Raw genomic sequence first — 20,547 nt, 5'->3', positions numbered from 1 at the left:
CAAAGTGCTTTTATAGTCTTCCTTCTTACATACCCTTTCTATACAGTCAGATAGATCTTTAAGCCAAACACCATCAGCAACTCCACAGGCACTTTACAATCTTCTGAGTGGGTTAAAAGTTCCACGGCAATAACCTCAACATTAGCCACATAGTCTTTCAAAAGGACTCAAATAGTACTAGTTCTCCTTGCTGACAGATCAATAAAATGAAGCCCAAATGCGTGTGCACCTTATTGGGTGTGTGCACTTTTGCTCAAAGTATAGGCACAGATTCCCACTGCGCACAGCAAATCCCCAGGTTGCTCACCTGCACAGTTAATTTGTGCACAAAACCCAAATTTACAACTGAAAAGTGCATTTTCAGTTGCCTCTGAATGGATTTCCTTACTGAACTTCCTGCCTGGTACTAAGTTAAGCACAGCATAGCCCTCCTTACTCCCTCTGGGCTATAACTGCAAAGCCACAACCATTAATGGATACTGGGAAATGATTGGAAAATAGCCTAGAACTGAGACAGCAAAGTTGATTAAACAGCAATGACAATAGGTGCTTCTTCAAAGTGTCTAAAGCTGCTCTGTCAACCCTGAATCAACAACTATAGATTAGAATTGTACCATTTGTGCTGCTCAGCAGAGTGAGGCAGTTGTTTTGGACAGAATATGTCAGTCTCCTAAATTAATTAGAGTCAGTTCAACGGCCCATAACCAGGGTATTTTTCGACAGTCATTGACAATTGACTTCCTTCTAATTCACATGCGGGCACACTCCATCTTGACTTCCTCTTTCACTTCCGTGGGGTTTCCTGATATGTTAACAAAGGCATCATTTGGCCTACTGAATTCCGGTGTGAATTTCTATTCCGGAATCCATGTGATTGGACTTGCACATACTGAGCCTGATTCTTCAGTTACACCAGTTTTACATGTTAATATAAAATTGGTGCAAGGCAATGCAGGATCAGACCCTGTGTTTATAGACCTGCCAATACCTTATGAAAATATCTTTTTAAACATTGTCTTTACAAATAATTTTGCTCATATTTTCTGTTCACCCGGTGCTCCCATCCTTACAGAGAGGATGGGGAGCAGGTTATTTGTTCATGCTTGTGGTCTTGCAGAGATGGGCTGAGGTGGGAGGGAAAGTTAGATTCCCCACATCCCCAGCCTAAGTGGCTCTTTCCCTCTCAGAACATTGCTGTCCCCTTTCTAATTGAGGTAGTGATATGTCCCAAGGAGCTGATTAGCGAGAGTTTCCTTTTCACACGTTCTCCCACAAAAGGCAGTGATCCCCTGTGCTGAAACCAGGAAGATGGCCAGCACAACCTATTGCATTATGGGTAAAAAAAATTAAGTGCCTAACTAACACAGTCAATGGGCTTTTGAAAATATCACCCCATGTGAAACAAGGATATACAATAGTATTTTAACAACATGGATTTACAATTCCTTACCAGAGCTCAGATTATACACTTTAAAGTTTCTATTCAACTTTTGTTTATAAAATATAAAGAGCTAAAATAAATGCTATTGTAAAGTTTTATTACTGGAGCTATGTGTAGAAATAGTTTAAGTTGTTTGCTCTAAAATTAATTAACCAGTTGTTCACGGAAAGTAATGGTGACATCATCAGGGAAAATAAAATAAACTTTATAAAAGCCCTGATAAATACATTTAAGCTTTTACAGACAAAGGTGTATTCACATTTTTAAGCTGGTACAGACAATGCAGATAGAAAAAGTATGCCTTGGTACATAAGCAGCCACCACTTCACAGAGACCAAAATAGTTTGGCACATCTCCATATTTTGAGTTAAAGCTGTCAATTGTCCATAAAACAACAAGGGGGGGGGGCGGGAAATCAGTGACATCTATTAAACATAGAAAATAATGCTTTACATTTTTTATGGTTATTCAAACCTTGCAATAGTCCTTTTAATAAGATGAATGAATATGAGAAAAATGAGAGAAAATAAAAACGCACTGCTTGGTAACATCCACCATTGCGAATAAAAAGATTTTTTTAAAAAAAAAACACACAACATATTTATTTGTTCCAGCAAGAGTAAAGCTGAATTCTAGGATGAACTGAAACTAAAACTCATTTGACAATGACACAGCAATCTTGATAAAACAGGAATCTATATTCTGTGTCATTATTGGCTGATTACAGTGAATGCACCTTCAAGGGAGCTCTCAAAAATAGCAGATAACATTGCTGCATCTTTGAAAAATAAAAGAATGAAGGAAGCACTAAACTACGAAAAAAGAAGATGCTTGTTAGTTATGCAAATGGTTAATTCCCATGCTAATCTACAAGAGAACTAAGTAGCACTGTTTGCCACTCCAGAAATATGGGATTTTGTTTGGGGGTGACAGAAGAATAAAAAATTTAGTGATGAGGCCAAAAAGCACAGTTCCTGTTCTTTTGCTGCCTGAACATCTCTCCAAAGGCCCTTATGAAGAAAGACAAGGAGGAGGAGGAAGACAGACAGGAGACATGTTTCATGGTATCATTATTAATAACAGGGTACACAAGACAACCACACTGAGCTGCATTCCTTTTCATCATCTATTAAGAGTTTGCATGTGGGTTAAGTAAGTATATAGCCCTTCATCTCATGTGTCTACAAGGAAGCTTTAATTTTCCATAGCCAATATCACCTGAATAACTCAAGATATTAATTTGTGTTGTGCAGGTTATTGATGGCCTACCCCAGCCATTCTGAATGATGAAAAGAATGGTAAGGATGACAACAGAGAGAATAGCCAGCTGTAACTCTAAGAGGAAGCAGAAAATTTAAGGAATGAAAGTCACCTTAATAGATTGTTAGGTCTTTTGTGAAGTTGAGGAGATTAGTGTGATGTAAACTTAAGACCTGAGGACCCAATTTCAAACTAGTACATCTTAGTGTCCTGCTTTGGGTATCTAGCTTAGACACACTGGTTTCAAAATTGCACCCACAGTATTCAACATTGGTTGGTGAGAAGAAACATTATAAACAGAAGCTGGTAAAAACTGAACAGTGTGTCAGAATATATCATTCTCAAGTCCATGCAACTTCCCTTTGGATGTATTTTTCACTCTTTTTGGTCTGTGTTAGATGGGTAGTAGAGGGAGAAGGGAAGAAAGAATCCTATTCTTTACCTTCCTCCCAGATCAATGGTTTGCTTCTCCTGGCAAAGGAGGAGGGACACAAAGAGAAGAGAGAGAGAAATAGGCAAGAGGAAAGGATGAGAAACAAAGGGCAGAAACAGCAGTCTTAAAGAGAAATACACTCGTGTAATTGCTGAATTTGTGTATTGATTATTGATTAATTTCTTAGATCACAGTCTAAGAATATGGGTTCAGTCTCCCAAATGGCCACCGCATCAGGATGACTATTACTAATGGTGTTAGAATGGGAGCACCAAGGAACCCATGAGAAACAATTACAATTTGTCATGTCCCTTTATTAACAAATCCACTAAGCAAACAAACAATCCTACAAAAACTGAAATACAAACAACAGAGTGTTCGACAAGCGTGTAGTTCTATGACTGGCATCACTCACCTCTCCTGTTGGGGAACCCTGAAGTGTCAGTCATTTTCTTCATCCTGATCATCACTACTTCCACCAGTGGGTGTTATCCTGGCATCTGCCAAGGCATGAAGGCTATGATACAGCTTTTATAATGGGATATGCTGACACCCACTGGGGTTCCTGCATTATTATTATTAAGGTTTCAACCCCATTTCCCTATGTGAACTTCCACATCCCACTACTTTTGGATGCCCCATTTTTCATAGGCTAATGGTTCCCCTGTTGTTGGTTCCCCTAATGTAAATGTTAATGAGTATAAATCACCGTAACCTGTGGTTAGCACCCTGACCCAATGTCTGCAAAACTCCTCAAAACACTAACTGGCTTTAACTGGTACATTGCAGTATGTACCACCTATCAGCAGTTTGACACACTTAATGGAGTATTCTCTTTTATGACATCCTGTGATATAAGGTCATTGCTATCTTGTGACAACCTATGATCTAGGGTCACTTACTCGTTAGTTGCTTATGTCAAGTCTTCCTTTAGGCCTGACATCTTGTTTGGCTAAGCTAAATATCTTACAGGCCTGAGGACTGTAGGCCCCATTTTACAACATTAATACATTTCACCTCTCTATCCTAAATATAATCAGATATCTTTTATCCTTGGCTACAATATTTTCCCCCATGTGACACTGAATGCAACAAAGAGGTATTGAAGAAATAACTGTCATAATTTAAGGCCAGAGGGGACCACCAGCTCATGTAGTCTGACCTCCTGTATAACATAAGCCGCAAATCCCACATTTAGTAAGGGCCAGATTCTGATGCCCTTATTCATGCCGAAATGTACCTTATTCCACAGTGGTTTCACTGGGCCTACTTAAGGAATATGGTATTAAGTGTGAGTAAGGTGTGACCATTGGCACCCCTGTAGTCACACCCTACATACTACTGCAATTATATTGGTACAAAATATGCCTTGTGAGGTATTATTTGAAGACTGACAACATGCTGATTAATATGATCATAAAATTCATGTCTTAACATTATATGTTGAGTTATGAATTCCCTCTGTATGATGTTACTAGAACCTGTTTAAAACCATACAGCCTAGCCTAGGTAAAGGTGATGAACTGGTCTGTCCTAGACAAACGAATGTGGGTTTACCTCAGTTTACATATTATCAGTAAACAAAGCCATCCAGCTAAACCATCGGGAGTTATTCCGATTCTGAACTTGAGAGACAGAAAATTAACATAGCTCCTGCGCCCCAGAGACATACAGGAGGACTGAATCCCCAGGAGGCCCTCCTGACTTGTAATATATCCCCAAAAGGTATGCTTTTGTGAGAGAGAGAGAGAGAGAGATTCCATCTCTATCCTTCACATTAGGAGGCAAAGGAACCAAGTGATTTGGTCTCTCTGATCGATCCTGGGAAGGCAGTTAACTCAAGGCTGAAAAGGAGACTGTGGGCAAGAGAAATCATCTTGAACAAAGACTGTATCTTGCTAGATTTAGTCTTTAAGGTGCGTGTTTTCACTTTTATTTGCCTGTAATCATTTCTACCTGTATTCCTGCTACTTGGTATCAGTTAACCTATGTTCTTTTGTTAATAAACTTGTTTTCTTTTTACTATAAATTGACCCAGTGCTGTGTTTGAAGAGAAGGATGGGTTTAGCCCCAGTTAATATGCTGTAATGTGCTGACTCTTTAAAAGAGCCACAAACTTAATATCTTCTGTAAATGCAGAGCAGTAGGGGCTGTGCATTGCAGAGAAATATCTCTGAGGAGCTTGGAGGCTGGATTGTTACTTGCTGGGTGAGGTTTGGGCTGGGAGAACCTTGATGAGTTTTCTGGTAAGGAAGACAGGCTGGTGTGACAGAGAGCTTAGACACAGTCTAATCACCAGCAAAGCTCATTCTGTTGAAGCAGAGGGGTAACCATGGCTCTGGGTGTCCCTAGCAGGTTACATAAGGCTATCAATCTAAACACCTATTCTACCCTTGATCTGTGTGTAAGCCTCCCATTGACATGAGTGGGAGTTCTGTCTCCACAGAAGGGAAGGCAGGATGTAATCCTAAATATACATTTGAGCCCTCTAACCATAATTATAAAAAGGGGATTTGGCCCTGTCCACAGAATGAGTTTGACAGCCGTGTCATCCTGTTTTGGTACAAAAGGCTTAAATTAGCTCCTTTTCCCATTTATGTCATTTCACCTTTAATTTGAAACATACACAGGTATTTTTCTTGCTCTGTATTTATCTGAAATGAACAGTGAATTGTCTTTGAATTGTTTTGGAAACCTCCTTTTACATTCAAGTTGCAATATGTGTAGCGGCTTTGGATTAGAAATGAAGTGCTTTGCAAAAAGCAAATTGCATATGGAAATATCTAGGTATATTTCTTCCAAGCAAGAGCAGGGAAGGGACCTGTCTATATTTTCCAATCAAGACATACAAAACACAAGACAAATGTAAGTCTGCAGGAAAGGTTAACTTGCTATTTCCAAGCTTTTCAACCTAGGAGGAAACTCGTTTCTTTAAAAAAGTACATTGGTTAGGAAGAATGACAGTATTTTTTCACGGTTTACTCTCAGCCTCCACGGTGTTAATGGAAAAATGTTCTACTGAAAGCATATCAGAGCCACAAATATCATCTATGGCTGCTGAACTGTTAGTAATAATAAAGGAGATTCACAGCTGTGAATATTTCTTTATCATATTCCACATAGGGCTTACTTTACAGCTTCATGCGAACATATTACATAAGAATACAGACACTGTCAGATCTCCCCCATGCATAGAGCAGTGGGAAATGGAAGCACAGCACTTAACTTACTTTTATGATGAATGCATTTCACTCAGCTGCCCTGTCTTTATTTTGATTACCAGCTTTATTGATGCTGCAGTATTATACAGATCTTCGTCATTGTTTCACCCAAAGCATCTGTGAAACGGGAAGGCTTGTGGAATAGACATACTGAAGGGCAGTATAAAGCTTATTGGGCAGCAGCCTGGGGAAAACTGAACTTCACCCTTCAGTTTTACCATGTGATTACAAATTCCCACAGATACAGGTTTACAGGCTAAGCTGCCTTTACACAAGAGTCATTAAGAGATTGTGAAAGTACTTTTGCATTTTCTATTTGGCATTTTTTAAATGGACATTTTCTATTCAAAAGGGACTGCTCTATACAGCTGGCAGCATAGATTTTCTGTCTGTTATATTGCATTTAATTAAAAGGGTAAATGGGAATCAGGACTGGACTAAAATAGGTGAATTCAGTTTACTCCTCTACTTTAAGGTCAGTATAATGGCCTATCTTCTTGGCACATCAGTGCTGTTGTCCCTGACTATTTGTAGTAATTTGGGAAAAGAAATACCAGCAAGTTGACAGACATGTAGAACTCGGGCTGAGGGAAATGAGGGGCAGGAAGGGAAGAGAAATACTTTTCCCACAAATTTTCTTCCATTAAGAGTTCTGACATAATCTGAAGTGTTCCCCTAAACTCGTGTCGTGGAAAGGCACAGTTCACACTCATTTATTCTTCTGTCCAGCTATAATTTTCAAACATTAATTTTGTCTAAAGGTAAGAGGTGGTAGAGTTCAGTGGTTAGTGCATCAAAATGGGAATTAAGACACTCCGCTGTATTCCCAAGCTCTGCCTCTGATTTCTGCAACCTTGGGCTTAAGGTCACTCAGGGCTCAGTTCTGCATAATCATTGCCATTCATTCTGTGCTCCAGTTTCCCAACCTGTCATGATGACTCTCCACCTTGTAAAGTACTTTGAGAGCTACATAGGGAAAGCATTATGAAGTGCAAAGTTTATTATTTTTTAATCATTGCCATACTTAAAACTGAGCTTCTGGTTCCTTTGGTTGTTAGCCAAACCTGTATTAATGCAATAGCCCTTTTGTTTCTCCAAGACTGCACAAAATATCCAAAGGGTCTATAACCAAATCTACCTCATATTTACAGCTAATGAGGTTAATTGAAATATTATATTACAAGTGCCTTCAGCTAAAAGAAATTGTTTTCTTAATTATTTCACTCCAACATGGGAACAAAGTGAAATACCACATGTGAATTTTTCTTCAGGTCAAAAAATCCTTTTCTAACTTTTTAATAACTCTTTAGGAGAGAAGGGGCTGGGTTGTACCTGACCCAAGACTGAAGAGGAGTCTGTCTCCCCTCCCCGCCAGCTTTGTGCATGTCAAGCCAAGATCAGGAGCAAAGTTCCTGAACTTAAGGGGCACAAAGACTGCTTCCCCCATACGCCCCTGAGGCATGCGTCACCTTAAAAGGGGGAGCGAGGGGACAGGATGAAACAAGACCATGTTTCAAGGCCCCACCTATGACTGTACACAGTGCATGCAGCAGGTGAGGTCCATTGGTGGGAAAGCAGGGCACACCAACCAAAAGAACATCAAGAATAGTTATCGGTGGTACACAGTCATGCTGGAAGGGCATATCAAGTGGGGTCCCGCATGGATCAGTTCTGGCAATATCCTCATCAATTATTTAGATAGCGGCATAGAAAGTACACTTTAAAAGTGTGTGGACAATACCAAGCTAGGAGAGTCTGCAAGTGCTTTGGAGGATAGGATTAAAATTCAAAATGATCTGGCCAAACTGGAGAAATGGTCTGAAGTAAATAGAATGAAATTCAATAAGGACAAATGCAAAGTATTCCACTTAGGAAAGAACAATCAGCTGCACACATACAAAATGGGAAATGACTGCCTAGGAATGAGTACTGTGGAAAGGGATCTGGGGGTCATAGTGGATCACAAGCTAAATACGAGTCAGTGTAACACTGTTGCACACAAAAAAAACACCCCACACACCAAACACCACATCATTCTGGGAGGTATTAGCAGGAGCATTTAAGCAATACACAAGAAGTAATTCTTCCGCTCTACTCCACCCTGATTAGGCCTCAGCTAGAGCAGTGGTTCTCAGACTAGGGCCACCATTTGTTAAGGGAAAGCCCCCGGTGGGCCGGGCCGGTTTACCTGCCACAGGTTTGGCCAATTGTGGCTCCCACTGGCCGCAGTTTGCCGCTCCAGGCCAATGGGGGCTGCAGGAAGCAGCGGCCCTAGTTTGAGAACCACTGAGCTAGAGTATTCTGTCTAGTTCCAGGCGCCACATTTCAGGAAAGAGGGGGACAAATTGCAGAAAGTCCAGAGAAGAGCAACAGAAATGATTTAAGATATAGAAAACATGACCTATGAGGGAAGATGGAAAAAATTGGGTTTGTTTAGTGTGAAAAAAGGGATGACAGAGGGGACATAACAGTTTTCAAGTACATAAAAGGTTGTTACAAGGAGGAGAGGGAAAATTGGTTCTCTTTAGCATCTGAGGATAGGACAAGAAGCAATGGGCTTAAATTGCAGCAAGGTTTAGGTTGGACATTAGCAAAAAACTTCCTGTCAGGGTACTTAAGCACTGGAATAAGTTGCCTCAGGAGACTGAGGAATCTCCATCACTGTCTAACCTGCTCTTAAAAATCTCCAAACACCTGTCAGGGATGGCCTTGATAATACTTAGTTCTGCCTTGAGTGCAGGGGACTGGACTAGAAAACCACTCAAGGTCCCTTCCAGTCCTACAATTCTATGATTCTATCCATAGAGGGTCTAAATAGAGCCCTTGGATGTGCTTCATTATATTTTTACTCTTTTTATAGTCCTAACCTTTTGCAATAATTTGTCTTTATTCTTGGACTTGGTCCTTGTATTATACTGACAGTCTGTATCTCTATGTCCCTCTTTTTCAAGGCTATGATAAATTTTGTGCAAAGTATGCCTTGTGAGGATATCATTTGAAAGCTCAAATTGCTGATCAATTTATTATTCTGCTAAAATACATGTGGCAACATTGTATGTAAAGTTATAAAATGCTACTGTATGACATTGCTGAGATATGTTCCAAGTGTAGAAAAGCAGCCACAAACCAGTTCCTCAGAGACAAAAGGCAAACTGATGCCTCAGCCAGGTGTCAACGAAATCTTGGACCATCACCTAGTTAAGTGGCCATTCTTTGGCAGGAAAAAGGGTGAGAGAAACAAAATGTATGTCTTGGCAAAGAAACAGCTGGAGGTTCCCAACCCTACAGACTTTGTCACCTGAACCCCAGCTACAGATGATTCTCAAAAGAAGAGGAAAACATATAAAGAACGGGGAACAGATGACCCAAGTTATTCCTCCCTTTTTCTCTACCCACAGCAGCCACGACACCTGAGGAACAAAAAACAGCTTAGGACTTAGGGAGGAATCCTTCCTGAAAACATGTGGTGAGACACACTTGCTTTGAATTCACTTAGCTTGTTATATTAAGTATTAGTTGCATTTTACCTTTTATTTCTTTGTAATCAATTCTGACTTCTATGCCTCATCACTTCTAATCACTTGCAATCTATCTTTTTGTAGTTAATAGATTTGTTTGATTGTTTTATCTAAGCCAGTGTGCTTGGATTGAAATGTCTGGGACACTTCATTTGGGATAACAGGATTTGTGCATCTAATTTTATATTAATAAAAGGACAGACTTTATATGAGCTGGTGTTGCTCAAGAGAAGGCTGGGTAGTACAAGATGCACATTTCAGGGGGAAAGTCTGGGCCTGGCAATTTGCTGGTGTTGCTCTGCAGTGTAATTCGAGAGTGGCTGGCCAAAGCACTCATGCAGTATAGCTGGGAGTAATTTACATGCTGGAGGTTGTGTGTAAGCTGACCAGGAGTGGTTGCGCTGACAGCGAAGAAGTGTAAAAGGCATCCCAGGTTGAAGAATTGAGGGGACACAACGGTTCACCAGTCTAGATTGTACCCTGGAACGTCACATACACTGACCTGATAAATTCACTCAGTCACTGTAGCAAGTGCAGCTGTCAGCAAATGATTCTCTGCTCCCATCCCAAGGAAAATTCTGACTTTTTGATGAACATTTGAATACAGAAATATTTTGATTCAGAAGCATTGGCATGGTGTCTCATGGGACTTGTACTTTGGGTTCCTCATGCTCCCACCTCTTCTCCATTGACCAAGCTACCTGAATGAAATACATGTCCCATGATGCATTATAGTCTCCCTTCTTAGAGGGAAGGCAGTGCATTAGGGGAGACCCTGGCTGTGGTGCATCCTGGGAGATGTAGTAGAGGTGAATGGGGTATAACGCAATTGAGTTACAGCTCCCATTGCCATGGTGACAGCATAACCACATAGAGATATTTCACTTTTCAGGAGTTCCCCCAAAAAATAGTCAAAATTTTTGCATGAAAAGACTTTGTTGAGCCAAAAACCCAGTTTTCCATTAAAAAAAGAGAGAATATTGATAGAAAATGTTTTATCAGCTCTCAGATAGCAAGCATTGTCAGCTTTACAGCCAATCAATTTTCATATCATGGTTAGACAACCGTGTTTCCCACACCAATGCATAACCACAGAAAACATCCCCCCCAAACATCACACGTACTGAATGCTGTTAGCATTCCATCTGTTTTTAAATGAATGGCATACATCCTACCGTACGCCTATTATAGCTCCAAACATATCTTAAAAGCCATCTAAACCCAGGACAGAATGGAGTGAATTCACATTATGCTTAAGAGGTATCACACACAAAAGGGTCCATTTAAAATGCCTACTGATGAGCCACCAACATGGTGTTCAGAGCCAGATGAGCTGTAGGCTGAGATTTGGAGTTAACAGCACGGAAATCTCAAACAGTTCTCATGCAGTCAAGCGAAACTGAAAAGATTTCTATCAGCCTGAGTTTAAGAACATGCAGACAGACTCTTCTTAGGAGACTGACTATACCCAAACTGGAACTGGAAAATAGCTCTGTAGCAGTGTGACAGGGTGCCTCTATGGAGCCACCCTGTTGGCAGGTACTTAACCCCTGCTGGGAGACGCTATTTGATTCATGCTGGCTCATTGTGGGCACGGCTCTCTACGTATACCCTCCATAAAGGGAGATAGGAGTAGCCCTGGGGGCTGAGGGATCTAATACAGAGATGTGGTACAGAAGGAACCCTAAAAGCCACCAAGCCTGGGAAAGAATCAGTTATGCTGATATTAGTTTCTCGGTTGATAAAGAGCCAAATCCAAGGAAAGGGGTAAGTCTGATCCTCTACTATATGCTCAGATTTTCTTTGGAGTAGGACAGGAATGCCACCTGCTCCTAAGGTCTTTCTAGTTTAGAATTCAGTTCAGAATGAGACAGTAGAAGTTGGGGTTTGGATCTAAGATTTGAATCTCAAAGGTCCTCCCCCCCCGCCAAAAAAAGGTCAAGAGATTTAGATTTAAGGTTCCAGTTTTAGACCCTCTCTGTTCCTAAGTAAAGATAACCTTGCATTAAAAAGCTCAGTTATTTTCATTACTTCTGATAATGCTTATAAGCGAATCAGCTTAAAATTTTACATCACATTAATTTCAAACTGCTAATTGGTAAATTTCCTGAAATCTTTTAGTTCACACAAGTCACTTTCTATAATCTCTTAATTCTCAGACTGCAACTGATTAAATCAGATGCATTTTATTGTTCCAAATAAACAAGTGTGATTTTGTGATAGAGGCATCCTAGTAAGATATTTATCATGTTTGTAGCTTAGCAAATTAGAGTGGTATGGATCAAATGATTAAGCATATTATTTGGAATTGTAAAATGTTAATGCCAGCACAGCCCAAATATGAGCTGTTCTAGTTAGATTATCAAGTACTTTTCAAGAACACACTAATACTCAGTTCTTATAAAGCTTTGCAGTCCTACAATTAAGATTAAAATGAGCTATTCTGTTGCTAAAATCTCATCATTTACTGGGTCTGACAACCTTTACTGTTCGTAATATAGCAAACCTTTCAAGCAGAAGGATATATTTATGCATTACCTCTTACATGGATTGGATGCTGCAAGCGTGTATGTGCCTGCTTCAGTAGAATTCCAACAATTTTTCTCTTTGAGCTATATGTTAAGAATCACAACACATCTCTAGCTTGTCATAGGCAGTACCCTTAATACCACTGGATTTCAAAGCTGCTTGCTACAAATCCTCTGCAATCAAGCAGTGTTCATTATTAATACCTTTAATCTGACCTCAGACATAAAATCTAGTGCAGTGTAATTTCACCAGAAGAGACTGAACAGTAATCACGAGCCATAGATGATGGATTATTTTCCTTGTCTCTTATTTACTATGAGCAAGATACCAGAGGAAGAGAGAATGCACGTGCATATGTGGTTTGTATGGGCACTAGAGATGTGAATCTGTTTGTGTTTCAACAGTTCTGATTTTTGGATTAAGATCAGTTGAAAAAGGCAGCATTTTGTGGAAAGGGGAAAATACTCTCCCCTTAAGGGAATGAAATGTTAACAATTTTTGCAGTGATCTTCTGAACAAAACTTTGTTCTAATTTGCATATCATGTGCAAGTAAATAAACATAATTTCATGCATTGTCGCTTATTCATTTTGCAAGTCTAAGAGCTTTGGATATTTAGGGAAGATAAAAAACAGTAGTTTATATTCTCCTTCAGCATAATGACAATCATCGTTCTGGGGCATTATCTATCCCTTTAGTTTCAGTTTAACCCAAACTATTATTTCAACTGCCAAACACTTGAGACTCCCACAATTCGGAGAAGACAATGACTTAAACTGCTTATTTAAATTGATTCTCCTTCCAGAGGTTCGTGTGGTCTGTCCTTTCCCCATCCCCTTTTTAAAGTCAGACTTTAAACCTGATTATTCTCTCACCTAGAGAAGTGTAATTCTTTAGTCCTAACTTAAGAGAGAGGTGAATCAGGGTAGCTGATGGGTCCTTTACCCTCAGCAAGATAGGGAAACTGCCTTTCTCAAGCATGCAAAGACTGTTCTGGTGGACTGGGAGGAGGAAATCAATTTGTGATTCAACAGCCATGAAGGCGGTTCAGCAACGTGCTGTGGGTCATGGAGAGCATGACAAGGCACTGAAGATGTCCTGGTCACCCACTGCAGCTCAGGACATCTCCAGCCATAATGATTCTTCGTGCCGCTGGAATCTGGCTTCCGCAGCCGAGAGAGTGGGACTACCCCTGTGCAACAGCTTTCTCACTCCAAAATTTCCCACACAGGTTCTCTCGCAACTCTCCTCCCATTAGCATAATTTTATCCAATCTCATCATCATCAACATTCTATCATTAATCCAAGTCATATCGCTGTGGTGGTGTGGCAAAGCGACTGGTGGAGATGACCACTGGCAGTCGTAGCCACAATCCTGCACGTAGGCGGCCTTGGGACTAGCAGCTGTTCAGCTCCGTCTCCAGGGCAGCAGAGAAGTTCGGCAGCATCCTAAGTGACTGAGCAGCCCTTTTTAGGATAGCACTGCTCACCCTTGTTATGGGAAGGGACTAGAAAAGGTGCCCTAAACATTGCCTGCCCCATAACATCTGGCCAGACTACCACAGCTGGCAGATCATCCTACAGCAGTTGAAAAACAAAGAAGAAGAAAAAAGACTCATTCTAGGAGCGTGGAATGTCCACATCCTTATGGATGGAGGTGATGCACGAAGGCCTGAGAGAAGAACAGCGCTTATCTCCAGAGAACTTGCCCGCTACAATATTGATTGCTGAGGGAGACTAGATTGGCCAGAGAAGGTTCCATCAGTAAGCTAGGAGGCAATTACACTTCCTTTTGGAAAGGAAAAGCAGACGATGAAGACAGGATCCATGGAGTTAGATTTGCAATATCATCTCCTCTCCTGAAACAACTCCCTGAACTCCCCATTGGCCTGATGAACAGCTCATGAAACTTCAATTTCCCCTGAATCCTCTATGGCATGTCACTCTCATCAGTGCCTATGCACCTAAACTGACCAGCACAGAGGAAAGCAAGGAGCAGTTCTACTCTGACCTGGACTCCATCATCAGATCAACCCCTTCGTATGACAAGCTCATCCTGCTGGGAGACTTTAACACTAGGGTTGGTAGAGACAGCAGTGACTGGAGAGGTGTGACAGGATGACATGGAGTGGGAAAGATGAACAGCAACAGACTGCTCCTCTTGGTTAAATGTGCAGAACATAGTCTGTTCATCATTAACACCATCTTTAGGCAAAATGATAAATATAAAATGACATAGATACACCCACGGTCCAAACAATGGCACCTGATTGACTAGGTTATCACCGGCCAATGAGACATAGAATATTAGGGTTAGAAGAGACCTCAGGAGGTCATCTAGTCCAATCCCCTGCTCAAAGCAGGGCCAACACCCACTAAATCATCTGCAATGTCAGAATGACCAGAGCCGTGAGTGGTGCAGAATGCTGGACAGACCACAGACTGGTAAGAGCAGTGCTTAACCTGCATATAGTCCCTTCACAGCGCAAGCTTCCCAAACTTAATAGAACAGACTTCAATGTAGCAAAGCTCAAGCATGCCAAATATCAGGTGTTGTTTCAGAAGTCACTTGATGACAAGCTTTTCTCATGTCCACCAGTCACTGGCAATGCAACAGAAAAAGGACACCAGTTCAAACGTGATTATTGACACAGCTAAATGAGTGCTAGGCCCAAAGAAAAGGGTACACCAGGATTGATTTGATTTGATGAGAACAAGAGGACATTTCCAAACTCTTAAGTGACAAGCATAAAGCATTTTCTGAATAGCAGAATGAACTCACTTCCATCTCAAAGAAAGGTAAGTTTAAGTACCTTCAGAGCAAGGCCCGTCTGAACTGAGGAGAATGCAAGATGAGCGGTGGGAAAGGAAGGCTGCAGAAGTTCAGCATTATGCAGATACAAACAACGCAAAGATGTTCTTTGATTCTCTCAAAACAGTCTACGATCTAAATCTGGCACAGCCCCCTTGAAGTCAGCAGTTAGCACAACCCTGAAGAAAGACAGAGGGAAACATACAGAGATGGGTTAAACGCTTCAATAGTCTACTCAACAGACCATTCACAGTCAATCAGTATGTCCTTAATCATTTACCTGAGAAACTCATAAGAGAGGATCTCAACCTCCCTCCATCAGTTGAGGAAGTTATGAAAGCCATCAAACAACTCAAAGCCTCCAGAAAGGACGGTATTCCAGCAGGACTGAATTAAGTAGAGGGTCCCAAGGCTATAGAGGTGTTTCATGACATCTTGAGTAGCATTTGTGAGAATGAAGTCTTGTGGCATTTCTTCTAATATGCTATTATTGTATCACTATTCAAAAACAAAGGCAGCAAAACTGACTGCGGAAACTACAGAGGCATTGCTCTCCTCTGTACAGCAGGGGAAATACTAGCTCACATTCTACTGAACAGACTTATTGCAAACATATCTGAGGAGAATCTTCCAGAAGCACACTGTGGTTTCAGACCAGGTCATATTACTATGGACATAATCTTTGTCAAAAGGCAGGTCCAGGAAAGATCTTTAGAGCAGAACATGGACCTGTATGCAGTTTTCATTGATTTGACCAAAGCTTTTGATACGGTCAGCAGAGTGTGTTTATGGGCTCTTCTGTATAAAGTGGGCTGCCCAAGAAGGTTCATACAAATCTGTCTGTTCCATGACCATAATACAGTGCAAGTGCTTGCCAGTGGTGACTTCTCTGACGGGTTTGAAATCTTGAATGGAGTGAAGCAAGGTTGTGTACTTGCTCCAGTGCTTTTCAACTTGTTCTTGGCCTGTGTCCTCAGTCATGCCACAAGAGACTTGGATCAGGGGATATACATCCGCTACCAACTCAGTGGCTCCCTCTTTGATCTTCGAAGACACAATTCTAAGACCAAGACGCTGGAGAGACTTCTTGTCAAGGCACTTTTTGCAGATGACTGCGCCTTGATGGCCCAGAGACATGACCACCTTCAGGTCATCGATAGATTTTCTGAAGCATCCCAGATCATTGACCTCACCATCAGTCTCGGGAAGACAGAGGTCTTGTTCCAACCAGCACTTCATTTCAATGCCCTAGTGCCAGCCATCTTCATCCAAGGAACACAGTTGAAAAATGTGGATGAGTTCAAGTATTTGGGCAGCACCATCTCAAGTGACCGTTCCCTTGATAAGGAAATTTCCTCCAGAATTAGTAAAGTCGGCCAGACCCTTTGCCAACTCCAAACAAAAAAGTCTTAACCAACACAACATTCATCTCTCCAACAAATTGAAGCTCTATAGTGTACTGGTTCTAACATCTCTCCTGTATGGATCTGAGACATGGACTCTTTATAGACATCACATTAAACAGCTTGAGCAATTTCACATGCGCTCCCTCCGCTCAATAATGAGCATTCACTGGTAGGACAGAGTGACCAATATTAAGATCCTTGAAAGACCAATACAACCAGTATTGAGGAAATGTTACTGAGAGCACAACTTAGACAGACTGGACATATCAAAATGGAAGACCGCCAGTCCCAAAACAGATCTTGTATGGGGAACTGAGTCAGGGCAAAAGAAAGAAGGGTCATCCATATAAGCGCTTCAAAGATAATCTGAAGAGCGGACTCCAGTGGGCTGGCATCAATCCCAAAGAACTTGACCAAATGGCTCACTGGTGGTCTCTGACAAGATCAGCATATAACAGGTTTGAGCAAGATCAACAAATTCATCTCCAGGCTGCACATGAAAGGTGCCATGGAGCTGCATCAAAACATCATAAATACAGACTTGCCATGCCCACATTGTGGCCGACTCTGTGCATCAGGGTCTGAACTTTGGAGTCATATGCGTAGCCATACACGAGAACTGCGATAATATTGTTGATGACGACGACGACGACGACGACGACAAGTGAAGAGAGAGGTGAGTCAGGCCCACAGTATCTGTAAGATTCCACTGCTGATTAGGGCATCGTCATTAAAGATTACCTCAAGTCAGGTAGCAGCTAGAAAAATGTCATGTGCTCTGGCAAATGGCATGAATTTAGGAACTGCAAGAGAACAAAGTTCAAAAAGTGTTGACAGTGGAAGTTAAAGAAATGATGATCACAAGATAAACCTATGTGGACTTCTTTCTACAAACAAATACTAGTCAGTAGTTGGCAATGCTGATAAAAACCATGATATAAATATATCAAAACAATGTGAAAGTCATTCCAGCTGATACTCCTAGTTTGTTTTCCTCTGAAAGTTTAAAGGAAATGCAGATAAAGAACAAACAACACAAGGAGTTGTGTAAGCTTCTACACATAGCTTTGTCAGGGCACATCACCCTAGATATGCTAATTTATTCCTGATCCAATCACGGTAAGTCAGTTGTTCAATTATGCCAAATTGACTGTTTATTTCTTACTGTGGGAAACATCCACTAGACCAGGGTTTCTCAAACTTCATTGTACCGCAACCCTGTTCTGACATCCAAAATGACTACATGACCCTGCAAAGGGGGACCAAAGCCCAGGCCCCTCCACCCCAGGCAGGGGGACCAAAGACGAAGACCAAGCCCCGCCCCCTGGGTGGGAGGGGGTGAAGCCAAGGCTTGAGTGCTTCAGTCCTGGGCAGATGGGAGCTGTAATCTGAGCCTCACCACCCAGGGCTGAAGCTCTCAGGCTTTGGCCTCAACCCTGGGTGATGGGGCTCAGACTTTTGGCTTCTACCCCCCTGCCCCAGCAAGTCTAACGGCAACCCCATTAAAACAGAGTCATGACCTACAGTTTGAGAACCACTGATCTAGACAATTGTAGTGATCTAGCTCAGGAGATTTTGGTTGAAATTATCATTGTTACATGTTAATTAAAGACAGTTAAAGTTAAGATTAACAGCCTGAGTTCCACAGAAGATCCTCCAGCTATCTCTGCTTAGGCAATAGGCCCTGGTCCAAGACAGAGGCTTGAGGTGCTACTACAATACAAATTATAAAAACCACCTTTTAAGCAACATCTCCTAGCGGGCCCTTCTGACTTTCTGTGCTGCACCAGCCAGCCCCGGATTCTCCAGTAGAGCAGAATTTGTGGACAGCTTGTACTACTGTACCCAACTGGAGGTAGTTTTTTCCAAACACCAGTGAAACAAGCCCTTAGAAGAGGCCAAAAAATGACTCATTTGGTTATTTATTCATTTTCTTAATACAGGGAAATGTCTGGACAGCGAAGACTCTGTGTTTTATTTAAATCACAAATCAAACAACCAACTACAGCACAGACAAAATAGGGATTTTATTTCCTGGTAATTTTTTTTACACCTCTGAATTCAACTGCAGTTAATGAAATAAGAGTCGATGCAGGTAGGAGGACTAGGAGTCACTGACTTAATTCATTTTCATGACAAAAGAGAGCTTTCAAGCAGATGAGCAAGAAAAACCACAATTATTGTTTTTGATAATCCCAACAAAGTCAGGTTTTTCTATTGCTCAGTTGTACTGAACAGAAAAACAGTGTAATTTAGAACTTTAAATTCCTAGATTTTATTTTGTTAAAAAAAATTGATAATTTTTTTTCTTCATTTCTTTGGATATCCCATTGAAATGCTCTTCTTAAATGGAGAAAGACTTATGGACAGATCAGGACATAAAGGGGGTCTTTTTCATAATTATTGCTTCTTCTGTGAGTCATAAGTATATGGGGAAGGGGACTGCTATACTTGCCACATGGTAGAAATCGCTCTACTGCCTATCGGTTATAATGAACTCATGCCATGCAAAACATTATTGAAGAGGATAAATTAAACTCCCTTTTATCTGAAAAGCAGACAAAGCAGGGACAAAATTTTGTCTGAAGCAAACATACTTGAGTCTTTGTATCAATGCTGAATTGTTCTCTTTGGTTTGTGGTCAATCCTGTATCACTCTGATGTACTGAAGGCAGCTCAGCCCTTTGTTAAAATTCCACTACTGAAAGGAACCGCAGATCTATCAACATGGGGTTCCCAACAGGTCAGACATACAATACATTAAAACCCTATTTTCTCCAGACTCTTGCCATCAAGAAGTGCTGTTAATGTGGCCTCCAGTCTAGAGTCAGGAGTTGAGGATCACATTCTACCCCTTCACGTTTAGTACCTCCAGGATAAAGAGAGACTCCAGGGCATAGACAGAGATTCGAGACAGCCAGACCATACAAAAGAAGTTGGAGCAGCTTCATGGGCAGAAGAGGGGAGTGGAACCCCAACCAGGGGAACCCCCCTCCCATTGAAGCCTCAGCCCCAAAACCATGCAGAAATCCCACTCCCAGGACATATACGACTAACTCACAGTGCATAAAGTTAATCAGGAACACCACTCTTTGCAGGATTGGCCTTGATTTGCATGGCCATTCAATCCCTTTTAAATCCAATCAAGGACACCAATTAATCCAACTACAGCTGTAGTTTGGGGATATGAACACTTACATATTCCCTAGGAACTAGACAAACCACCATTACGTTACACATAAGACACTAAGCAGCCACCAGAGAATAACTTTCAGACATTATTGACTCACACTGGATCATTGCCCTAATTTAGCAAGGTAATTAAGTCTAATTTTAAGCATGTGAACAGCCCCACTGAGATCAGGCACATGCTTAAGTACCTTGGTGGATCAGGCTCTTAAAAAGCATATCTACCAAATGAATGATAAAATGTCCCATTTTCCAGTACTCAGGACCATCTAGTTCTTGTTTCAGTTGTTTATTTATCATGATTTGATTCTTAGGGACTATTAGAATATTTTTACTGTATTTGATATTACCATGCAGCAACATAAGGCTTGCTGAGCAAGGTTTATGTATACTTAAGAACCAAAAAGAATTGCCAGGAGATGTTGTGATGGCCCAAAGTGTAATGGGGTTCAAAAAGGAACTAGATACGTTCATGGAGGATAGGTCCATCCATGGCTATTAGACAAAATGGTTGGGGATACAGTCCTGTGCTCAGGAACCATAATCCTCTGGACTGCCAGAAGCTGGGCGGGAAAGACAGGGGTGGATCATGCCACAATTGCCCCATTCTCTACACTCCCCGGAAGCTCTGGTATTGGCCACTGTCAGAGACAGGATACTGGGCCAGATGGGTAGTTCTTGTGTTCTTATTATTAATTTGCATTATGGTAATATCTTGGAGTATGAGTCATAGACCAGG

The sequence above is a fragment of the Natator depressus genome, chromosome 12 (assembly GCF_965152275.1).
Source record: "Natator depressus isolate rNatDep1 chromosome 12, rNatDep2.hap1, whole genome shotgun sequence".
NCBI lineage: Eukaryota > Metazoa > Chordata > Testudines > Cheloniidae > Natator > Natator depressus.
The sequence above is the reverse complement of the archived record's forward strand: the minus strand, read 5'-3'. Positions refer to the sequence as shown.